The sequence below is a fragment of the Sceloporus undulatus genome, chromosome 1 (genome assembly GCF_019175285.1).
Source record: "Sceloporus undulatus isolate JIND9_A2432 ecotype Alabama chromosome 1, SceUnd_v1.1, whole genome shotgun sequence".
NCBI classification, from domain to species: domain Eukaryota; kingdom Metazoa; phylum Chordata; class Lepidosauria; order Squamata; family Phrynosomatidae; genus Sceloporus; species Sceloporus undulatus.
Window position 1 is genome coordinate 167,199,090 of NC_056522.1, and position 11,380 is coordinate 167,210,469.

The 11,380-nt window shown below is 40.0% G+C and overlaps 1 protein-coding gene across 2 annotated transcripts in view; it reads right to left on the reverse strand.

Annotated features, from left to right (window-relative positions):
- TRPM8 (transient receptor potential cation channel subfamily M member 8) overlaps positions 1-9,665 on the reverse strand; it is a 68,835-nt gene extending 59,170 nt beyond the window's left edge. The window contains exons 1-2 of one of the 2 annotated variants that reach the window (XM_042447073.1): positions 9,546-9,665; positions 4,693-4,798 (exon numbers count right to left, since the gene is read on the reverse strand). The gene's annotated coding sequence lies outside the window, so the exon portion shown is untranslated. Of the gene's footprint in view, positions 1-4,692; positions 4,799-9,541 lie in introns of both variants that reach the window. The other variant, XM_042447074.1, reaches the window with a different exon arrangement.
- Positions 9,666-11,380: the final 1,715 nt, after the last annotated feature.

The window sequence follows — 11,380 nt, forward strand, 5'->3', positions numbered from 1 at the left end:
ATATATATATATATATAAAATCACTAGCTGTGTAGCTACTAGTGATTCATTGTCCTTCAGGGTCTCAGAATTCCATGGTCATATTTACTGAGCCAGCCCTTTTTAGGGTAGATCAGTATAGATACTTTAATAAAAAGTTTAGTTTTACGTTCTATGGCATTTATAGTATTTCTGCTTCACCATGGTCATAGAAACATCTTATTTTTCTGTAATAGAATTCAAAGGTATAGCTGTGTTAGTCTGTAGAATCACTATGTAGAGAGATCTTGATATGATATGAGGAAGTAGACTTTAGTCAATGAAAGCTCATGCTGCCAACTTCTTTCTTTCAATTAGTCTCAAAGGTGCTACAAGATCTCCCTACATACTGTTTTCCTGTACAGTGAGCCTGCACCATCCACGGGCTTCTTATAGACAGCTTTCAGCTTATGTGGAAGTCGCCGGGAGAATGGGAGAATGGCGTGTGCACCCATGGTGCACGCACACAGCTGTGCAGCGAGCCCGAGCCCCAGTATATTTAATGGAGCTCAAGTGTACGCGCTTTTTGCCTTATGCGGGGTGTGTGTCCAGAATGGATCACCCACGTAAGGCAAGGGCGGACTGTATTTACCTCTGCCATCAAGGCATTTTGTGTTTGTCTAAGAGATACTTCTCTTTATGTACAGTTTTCTACAGTGGCATCATTAGGGTTGGCATCACCCAGTATGGTAACTCATGACTTGACGATACATTACAACAACAAATATGAAAATGGATGCAATAGTTTAGGATGATCTGGTTGAGATGGTGAACCAGTAACCAACCTGACATTTTAATAGTGTTCATGTGGCAATACCTGGATCTGATTCAGCCTCCTCCACAGACAACTGGTATGCAAACACTGCATGAATGTATGCATACAAAAGCATACATTAAATCAGTAGTGTAACTAGGAGGGGGGGCGGGTCGTTCTGGGTGACACCCCAGAAGGAGGGGTGACACCAGATCAGCTCCCCACCCCCTGTGACTGCTGTTTCAGCCACGAGGGCACTGCTTAAGTCCATGCGGTTGCTACTCCACCCCTCATGGGATCAACTCAGGGCCGCGTGCATGCTCCTTGATCCTGCGTGAGTGCTCTTTGGGACTACGCAGGTACTCTTTAGCCCTGGACGGGTGTTCTCAGGGCCACGTGGGTGGTGCTTGGTCTCGTGCAGGTGTCCTTCAGGGCCATGCATGTGCAGCTCAGGGCCACAGGGGGGCCACTCCGGCCCTCATGGGCATTTCCGTTCACCCCCCTGGAAACCCCGCAGGAAGTTCAGGGCTGGACGTCCCACCCACCTCCAGAAGCCCCATGCCTCGCACCAGGTGTCACCCGGTGCAGGAAGGCCACTGCATTAAAATCTGATCTGTCTATACAGGTTAAGTGCTTTATTCATGGCTGCCTCAAATTTGAATCAAGCCTAATTTCAACATAATGATAGTTCAGTTTAAATCACTACTTTCAAATCTTTCCTCTCACATTGATTTTTTTTCTCCACTGATGCAAAGTGCTGATAGTCCTTCTCTTGCTTTAGGGTGCTAAAAGGTAAAGGGAAAGGTATTCCCCTTTGACAAGGTTGTCAAGTCATGTCCAACCATAAGGGACGGTGCTCATCTCCGTTACTAAGCTGAAGAACCAGCATTGTCAGATGTGGCCAGCATGACTGCACAGAACGCTGTTTACCTTCCCAGCTGAGTGGGATTTATTTATCTACTTGCATTTGCATACTTTCAAACTGCTAGGTTGGCAAAAACTGGAACTAGTGATGGGAACTCACCCCATCATGCAGCAACCAGGCCTCGAACTGCCAACCTTCCGATCTTGCAATCAACAGAGTCAATGTCTTAACCACTTGAGCCACCATATCTACAATGTCGTATCTTTATATACACTAGATGATTATACAAATTTGCCCTCACAGGTATATTTGTTTCTCGATTGTCCAGGATGGAGAACACAAACATATTTGTATATGTCTACATACTTAGATCCAGTGCTGTAGAACTAGTAATGGTCACAATATACCGATTATCACAATTGGCTTTTTGAGATTTGCGTTTGTGTCTGGCTCATTACAACACAATAATATGCTCAAAACCACTATAAACATTTTATGACACTAACAGACAACCACAAAAGGATTTTGCTTCCAGTCACATTTCCACTACTCTCAATTATTAATTGATCTAATAAAATTAATAATGGTCTCAGAGAAGGCATCTTCTCACGGTGAAATTTTCACCAGCTCAAAAAAGAAAAAGAAAAAGTCTTGATCTAAACTTTAAGAACCACTTTAAAATAACTATTCACTTTAAGAATTATCATCTTGTTGACAGTGTGTAAAAATGGTTCTTGAATTGGTTTTGGAAACTTGAGACTGAGATTATAGTTGAGGAAAAAAGAGAACTATAGTATAATAAAAGTATAATAAAAACCCTTGGCTATCTCCATGGAGCTAACCTCCTTGGAAGATTAATCAGTGGTTTTAATTTGCCTTGGAAGAGAGTCACATAAACTCATGTAAACACAGATATTCATGGGTAACTTCCTATATCTTAGTATATTATACAGTATATTTATTTAAAGCATTTTTGGGGTGCTTTTATAGCCAGAACCTCACAAGGGGGGCTTCTAGCATACAAATATTCTGTGTCTGGGTGCCTTCAAGTTGCCTAAGGTTCTGAAGACTCCATCAATTTCATAGGGATTTTTAAGGCAATGAATACTTTCCAGTGGTTTGCCATTGCCTTCATTTGAAATATAGCCTACAGCAGTCAGTACTGTATGGTTATCTCCCATCCAAATATAGTGGATCCTTGTTATCCGCTGGGGATTGGTTCCAGGAGCCCCCATGGATAACAAAATCTGCGGATAGTCAAGTCCCATTAAATATAATGGCATAGCAAAATGGTGTTCCATATATAAAATGGAAAATCAAGGTTTGCTATATGGAATTTATACTTTTGTTGAATATTTTCAAGCTACAGATGCTTGAATCTGTGGATAAAAAATCCATGGATAAGGAGGGCTGACTTTCCTAACCAGGGCTGACTCTGCATAGCTTCCAAGATCAGATGGGAGCTGGTGCCTTCAGGCATATGCCAATACGAAGACATTATAAAACAGCACTAGAAATTGAGAAGCGTAAAATAGTATTTTGCTCAGCACAATATAATTGCAAGCAAATAACATAATTAAATGATTTTAACATGAAATGATAGGGCTTCAGTTATGCAAAAATGGGACATAGTGACTCAGTAGTTAAGATGTTGTGCTGAAGATCACAAGCGCTGAGTGACGGAGTGAGTTCCCATCACTAGTCCCAGCTTCTGCCAACCTAGCAGTTCGAAAGCATATAAAAGTGCAAGCAGATAAATAGGTAACACTTTGCTGGGAAGGTAATAGCTTTCAGTGCAGTCTTGCTGGCCACATGACCATGGATGTGTCTTTGACAACACTGGATCTTTGGATTAGTAACAGAGATGAGCATCATCTCCTACAGTCAGACAGTATTTGACAATCATGTCAAAGGGGAAGCCTTTACCTTGATGTAAAAATATGGAGGCGGCTGTGTATCTCTCATCTCTCAACAGAAAACTCCAGCAATCACTTTCCACATGTCCTCCATGCATCACAACCCAGCCTGAAAGCAGGTTAAGTGTTTCATCACCACCACCACTATTGCTACCATCACCTGCTAATGCCAACTGTTTGGGCAGATCCCAACTCCAAGCTGGTACCAATGACCACACAGTCTGCTTTATCACACTAGGGGGCAAACAGGATTTAAACGAGAGTTAAACTAGAGAAAACCAGGAAATGCCTGATGTTTATCACACAACATTTCCTGGTTTTCTCTAGTTTAACTCTCGTTTAAATCCTGTTTGCCCCCTAGTGTGATAAAGCAAACTGTGTCTGTGTAAGCCATTTCCTGAATACAATTTGTTGGAGACGAACGGGAGCAAAAAGACAAAAGGAGAGTTTTTCCCCCTTTGTCTGCTATCCTTCCACTGGACCCATAGTTACATTTATCACTCTATCTATGGGTTGCGGGCAATAGAGACCGAAAGAGAGAGCATATATATATATATATATATATATATATATATATATATATATATATATATTTTTGTGTGTAATGTAAGTATTCTCATCAACATGTTATTTTCATGTCTGTCAAAGTGTTGTGGGCATTCTATGTAACCATGTGAATGTGTGCTAAAACTCAAGTGTTGGAGGGTGAGATCAACTGTAAGAGACAGGCTGTGTCTTTCCACCTCTTTCTGCTCCCTCTCCTCAGTAGGTGTATGTATTTATATGCTCATGGGAATCTCATTATGCAAAACATACTACTGAGCATATACGAATTTGTGTGCCTGATTGTGCAGGAGTATGTGTAAGAGTATATGTGTATGTGGATAGCTGTATGCTTCTGTAGGTGTACAGAAGTATGCATATAAGTAGGAAAAGGAAGTCCATCTTTGAAACCATATCCAATCAGCTGTCTGTCTGTCTGTCTGTCTGTCTATGAATGACATGGTCCTTCTTTATTTTCTTTTTACGAGTAGGCCCATAAATCCTCTGGCAATCCTATCCTTTGGTAGCACAAAAGCATATCATTGGATTAACTGGCTTTTTGTAAGATTCTATGCATTTGAGAGTGGATTCATTACCTTTTAACTCCTACTCCAGTTTCCACAGTTGTCTTTACAAACACTTCTTTTATCAAACAGTTCTGATGGCCTGGTTCGTCAAAAACAACCTCTCCTTTCTCTCCACCTGTCAAAACAAAACAAAAATCTCTATCCCCTGTTTGTACAAATGACACTTCTGAAAAATCTCATCTCAGTCTCAAAGACTTCTTATCAATATTCATAAAGTAACACCACTGTGTGCCATCAGTGTGAACACTACTTATGTTCCATGACAACACGACTGCAGATACTATAATTGTGTGAAAGCATGCTCTGTGTGCCAAATCTCCAGAAGGTTTTCCTGACAGTTGGCTCACACAGGCATTTTGCAGTTACCACAGCTGGCTACCACTTATTTCCAGTCCAGCTGCAGCTGATTTTAAAAGTCTACAGAATATAGTACAATCATTCTACAATATACCTCTCTTCTAATAAGGGTGCTCAAATTAACACCTTTAAAGAGGACTCCACAGTGTGTAGAAATTTATTGTTAAAAGCTAAAAGCCGTCACAATATAAAATACAGTGGATCCTTGTTATACGCTGGTGTTTGGTTCCAAGATCCCCCATGTATAACAAAATCCATGTATGCTCAAGTCCCATTAAGTATAATGACATAGCAAAATGGTGTCCCTAATAAAAAATGGAACATCAAGGTAAATTTATACTTTTTTGGAACATTTTCAAATCGTGTATGCTTGAATCCGTGTATAAAAAATCCGTGTATAAGAAGGGCCGACTTTATATCCAACCAGTAAATACAAAAGAGTTTTTTTTAAAAAAGCATAAAAATCACCCGAAACAACATGGTAAAGTTAATAAAAGAGATCCATCAACAAAAGGCCAATAATACATCATAAATGATAAAATAATATAACCATAAAACTAGACTGGAACTAGCCATCGTTCCCTTCAATTAACACCTTATAGCAACAGGGAGAGGGAGAGGAAAGGGGAAAAAAGAGAAATACAGCAGCACGTTTAAGACAAACTGGGTTTTATTTCAACATGAACTTTCATGGATTTAAACTCATTTCTTCAGATGCAGTACAGAGTGCTATCCAGGCCTCAGGATATAAAGCATATTCACACAGCTGTGGGAATGGAATGGAATGGAATAGGATCCATAAAGAAGCAAATCATGTTCCTTGCCCTAAATTTTCAAAGAGCTGGGCAAGGTGATGCAGATTTTTACAAATGCCAGTTAGTGTTTTGTGCTAATGCAATAAATCTGCTTATCAAAGTCAGTTTCCTTGGGTTCTCTGAGAAGATTCCTTTTGTTATATATGGAGTAGCAAGCACACTTATATTAATGTATGTAGTGCACCATGAAGTGCACCATGAAGCCATTAATTCGTACATCTACTAAGGATTGCAAGCTGTGATTTAGATATTTTAATCTTCTTTTGTAATTTCCTTGCTTAAAAACTATGACCTGCAAATCCTGTACAGTACTGTATGTCCAGGAAAGATGAAATATTCTGCAACTGATTTCTGCATATTGCTATTGATAATGCCAGATTTGTTTCCATTTGTCCTGTTTACCCAATGTTGAGCAAAGAGGGGCATTGCTGGTATGTGATATCATGTCACATTGGAGGAAGAACAGGTAAATACGTATCTGATGTCGTGGGTGATGTTATTGGCCCCTGTAATACTGCCTCCAGAGTAGATGTGAGGACAGAGTAGGCACCTGGGTTTGTGGCACGGTCTTGTTATGTATTCATGATATGTATCCTGTTGTAAGTATTTATTTAAGATTCGGAGGCTGTCTATAGGCCAACAAAGGCCTGGCTCCTGGAACTTGTGAGATGTTTATTCTCCAGAATTGGTCTCTTTTGGGGACTGTATGTGACCATTAAGAGTGTTTTGTCATTTTGTGGTTTTGGTCTGTCTTCTAATAAATTGTTCATCTCCACCAAATGCATGTGAGGAGGCAGACTTAAGTCTATGAAAGCTCGTGCTGCCAATTTCTTTCTTTCAATTAGTCTCAAAGGTGCTACAAGATCTCTCTACATACTGATTCTACAGACTAACATGGCTATATCCTTGAATTATAAATTATTAATCTGCATTAGTCTTGTCTTATTGGGCTATTTCTTCACCTCCTTAGTTTGAGAAATATCTGTTGTAAATCCGAGAGATTTGAGTGGGTCTTGAGCAGACCAAGCTAGACCATTAGCAGATGTATGAACAAAGACAATGGGTTCATAGTGAACTACATATTTTAATACACAAGTCCTCGCTCGCTTCTGGATATATAACAAAATGAATCTTCTCAGAGAAGAGTTTGAATCCTGGAAACTGATTTTAGTAAACAGATTTATTCCTTTCACACAATAATGCAAACTGACCACTGTAAAGATCCAGTGGCTTCCCCACCCCTGGTGCCACCTGGGGAGGGGCTGCTGGTGGGGGTGCAGTGACAGCCGAAAGGGTGCACTTGGCCCTCCCCTTTGCTGCCATGGCAAAACTGGGAGAGGCATGGACAGGTCTCTCCTTTGCTTCCGCCATCATGCAAAGCCAAAAGAGGGACAATGGGAGGAGAGCCTGACAGGTGTCATCTCTCTTCTGTGGTGTCATCTAGTGCAGGTTGCACCCCCGCATCCAACTAGTAACACCACTGTAAAATCTAAAAGGCCTGTATCACCTTGTCCAACCTTTTAATTTAGGGTAAGGATCATGATTTGCATATTTCTGGATTCTTATTATATTACAGGCTACTCTCATAACTGTATAAATACACTTTATATCCTGAAGCTTTAATATCACTCTGTAATACATCTGAAGAAGTGGTCTGATATCCACAAAAGCTCATGCAAAAATAAAAACCAGTTAGTTTTAAAGGTAGTGATACATTCCTTTCACCTCCTCCTCTTATTCTTCTGTGTGTGTGTGTGTGTGTGTGTGCATGCATGCACATCATTGGGGCAGTCAGCCTTCTCTGACAATAGCCACATACTAGGGTTGGAAATAATATTTGCCTTTATTGTTTCTTGGCTGCAAATGTCAAGAAGAAGAATACAGTGGCAGGAATTCTGCACAGTTCTCACTCAGGAATCACTACCACAAAGTGTTTCAGAAAATTATTCTGCATGGAAATACATTTTTTATTATTTTTTTTGCATGAGAATTGTGGGGACTTTGCACAAAAGAAACCTGTTTCCAGTCAGCCATATGTGGTTGTACTTTTTGGGCAAAGTAGCTGAGGTATTCATGCACAGAAACCAGCACTCTTGTAAAACAAAAATCTTACAGAGAAAGCTTGCACAAAAATAGGCACATGGTTTTGATGTGCAAGCTTGCTGTTTTCTGGTCCATCTCTAAGCGAAAGGCAATGATATTTTTTGGTCATGTATTTATAGGGTGGTAATGCTGTTATTTCAATACACTTTAGGACTGCATCAGCACTGTGCAATTTGAAGTTGCTTTAACTGTCATGGCTCTGTGCAATGAAAATCTGGGAACTATAGTTTTGTGAGGTATTTAGCCTTCTCTGTCAGAGAGCTCTGATGCTACTACAAACTACAGATCCCAGATTTCCTAGCATTGAGTGGTAGCAGTTAAAGCAATGTTAAACTGTATTATTTTTGCAGTGCAGATGCAACCTAGGTCAGTCTATGACCCAGTAGTAGTAGTAGATCTTAGCTCAGCAGCTGAATAGGCTAATGCTCTCAATAAATACAAACTAGTTGGAGAATTGCCAAAAAGGCAATGAATGTTCAAAACTATGGAGCAATATGAGTCTCCACATTGTAGGCTGTTTAATAAATTTGGCTTTCATGATCACAGATAAAATACTGCTTTCATTTCTTGTACAGAAATCCCATTGCATATATTAGGTGAAAAAGCCCCTCAAATTCTATTTCAGCAAGTAAGCCAACATGGCATTTCAGAAAATATAGTTCAACAGCCAGTTACACTGTTAAATCGATGAAAAACAATAATCATAAAATCTGATGATAGATGAAGAGCTTGGCAGAAATAGTCTTATTCTCAAACAACACATGCTTTAGGTTTTTTTTACCTTTAATTTTCCATAATACAGTTTTCATAAATTTGCTCTGCTATATGAAGTCTGTATGGGATGACACAGATTTTATTTGTGGGCATACTTCTGGTAGAATTACTGGCTACACCGTCTGGCTTATTTAATAGCCTTAACACCAAAAAAGTAAACCTTGTACATTGCTTCAGTTAAGCTGAATGTGAATATTATACATTATTCATTCAAAGCTCTGTAGGATTAAAATGAGTTCACCAACTATGTGAATTATTTAAAAGAGCAAATGTACTATAGAGAGCTGAAAAAGTTTTGTGAATGAGCAGTGCAGGATTCATAAGGCTGAATTAGATTATAGTGACATGCCTGAAAGTAAGTACATCCTAGCATTGCTCCCTGGGTAAGTAAACTGCATTGCACACATATTTTCCATGGATATCATACCTGAACTGCCAGCTCAGATGCATCATAATCATATTTGAGCTTATGCCTTTTATATTTTAAATATTTATCTCTATTTCAAAGTCAAAAGATACTGCTATTTTGGCTCCCTGCAGAGCGTCTTAAGAGTATTTATTATTGTGAAATGTTTTAGTGAAATATAATACATAAAATATTTGAGCTGTGAATTGTTACCAACCAAAGTAATGCTATAAGCCCAAAATTAATGGCTTGCATTAATTTTGGTTTGTCTATGACTTATTACAAAAAATATAAACAGACAACAGGCTACAAAAGCTTAATAGGCAGAACTACCTGCAGTAATTTCCACAATTGCAAATCTTCAAGACAGAAACGGATGAAGAAATACATCAGTTTTACATACCTACGGGATTACAGGACTGTCCCAAAACTCCTCCACCATTCTGAGGAAAGTGACATATGCCACAGGGAGATTTTGAGACTTCCTATCTCCAGAGCTCCACCTTTTCATTTGTGTCATCTCTCCCCACCCCAACCCAAGTGGGAGGAGATGGGGAGAGTAAAACAAGGAGTTTACAACAAAGTCTCAGTAAAAAGTATTGATGGCAGAGGAATATTTATGAATGATGTTGATCTGAATGGAAAATAATTCCCTTGCTTAGCTACAGTGGCCTGTAGACATTGGTTCTTTGCTATGATCTAATATTTGCTGTTTCCAGTAAAACTGCCGAAATATAACATCAAATATTTATTATGAAAATAACTGGGGTAGAGAATGCCTCTGTTCCTGCTTATTATTGATCAGACCACTTTAAAAAGTTTGATATGAAAATCAAACTGCTGCTGGTTAGCAAACCTACCAAAATCGTCATTTAGTAAACTGTGGAAGAAAGCTGGAGAGCTTGTGTGGCGTAGTGGTTTCAGCATTGGACTATGACTCTGGAGACCATGGAAACCCACTGGGTGACCCTGGCAAGTCACACTCTCTCAGCCTAAGAGGATGGCAATGGCAAACCCCCTATGAGGAAATGTACCAAGAAAAACTTCATGATAGAGTCACCATAAACCAGGAATGACTTAAAGGAACACAACAACAACAAGGAGAAAAGCTGATAGACTTTTAACACATAATCTGCAAATGCTTCACAGACAGTGACAGTCAATTTACCTATTATTCTTATCAAAGCATCAGTATCTCTTCTGACTGGGTTTTGTTTTGTTATAGTTTTGGTAAGGTTTTTCTTCTTTAACAGCTTTGACATCTAAACCAGAATTTAGAACTTATTTAAAATCCATAAATTCTGTAGGAACTTTACTTCCCCAAATGATGATCTACTGCTTCTTCATCTCATGAATGAAAATGGACGCTGCCGGTGTGATCCCATATGTGCCTATGTGGAGGGAAGCCCTATTAAATTCAATGGGACTTATTTCCAGGCAACTGTGCGCTAACATTCCTTCACAATCAGGTTAATGTTTTCCATTCCTGGTGCATCAAAGCATGCAAAGCAATCCCTAAGTGTTAAAAGTTCCATATGTTAGAAATACTGTCTTCCCCCAGCGGCTGATGGCTCTGAGATCTCCCACAGAATCTTCTGGGCTTCTTGTCAGAAATTGCACATTATTAACATTAACTATACCCTTATACTATAGCACCCTTCAGATTCTTGACTGATGGGCTCTTCAGATCTGCCATTGAGGTCGGCCTGGGGGCAGAGTCGGGGTGTTGCGTCCACATGATGCACACCCCGACGACACCCTGATGCTACATGCCACTCCACCCAGCAGCGGCATCACAGCACTCCGCCGGCACTTCATCCACATGATGCAGTGCCTAAGGAGGACCATATAGCCACCAAACTGTGACTATCACACCCTTTCCAGGGCGCAAAAAGGAGCCACTTTTTGTGGCTCCTTTTTGTGCCCTGAAAAGGCCAGATCAGGGCCATGGCAAGAGGTTGCTGCGACCCCAATCCAGCTAGGAAAGGGGTGGTGTTGTGCCGTGTCTTAGGCGCTGTGTGTACAACCCCTGAAGGCCAATCACTTTCCAAATTAGTAAAGCACCAACTCCTTCATTCCTTATGCTGAGTAAGATGGTCACTTCAACAGTATGTGAAGAGACATTTACTTTATACCCAGGTCCTCTCCCTTTGATGTAAGTGAATGGGCACGAATTTTTAAAGCACAAGGACTATGTGAAGAGGGTGAGCTGAAGCCTTTTGATAATGTTCACTTTCCTCAT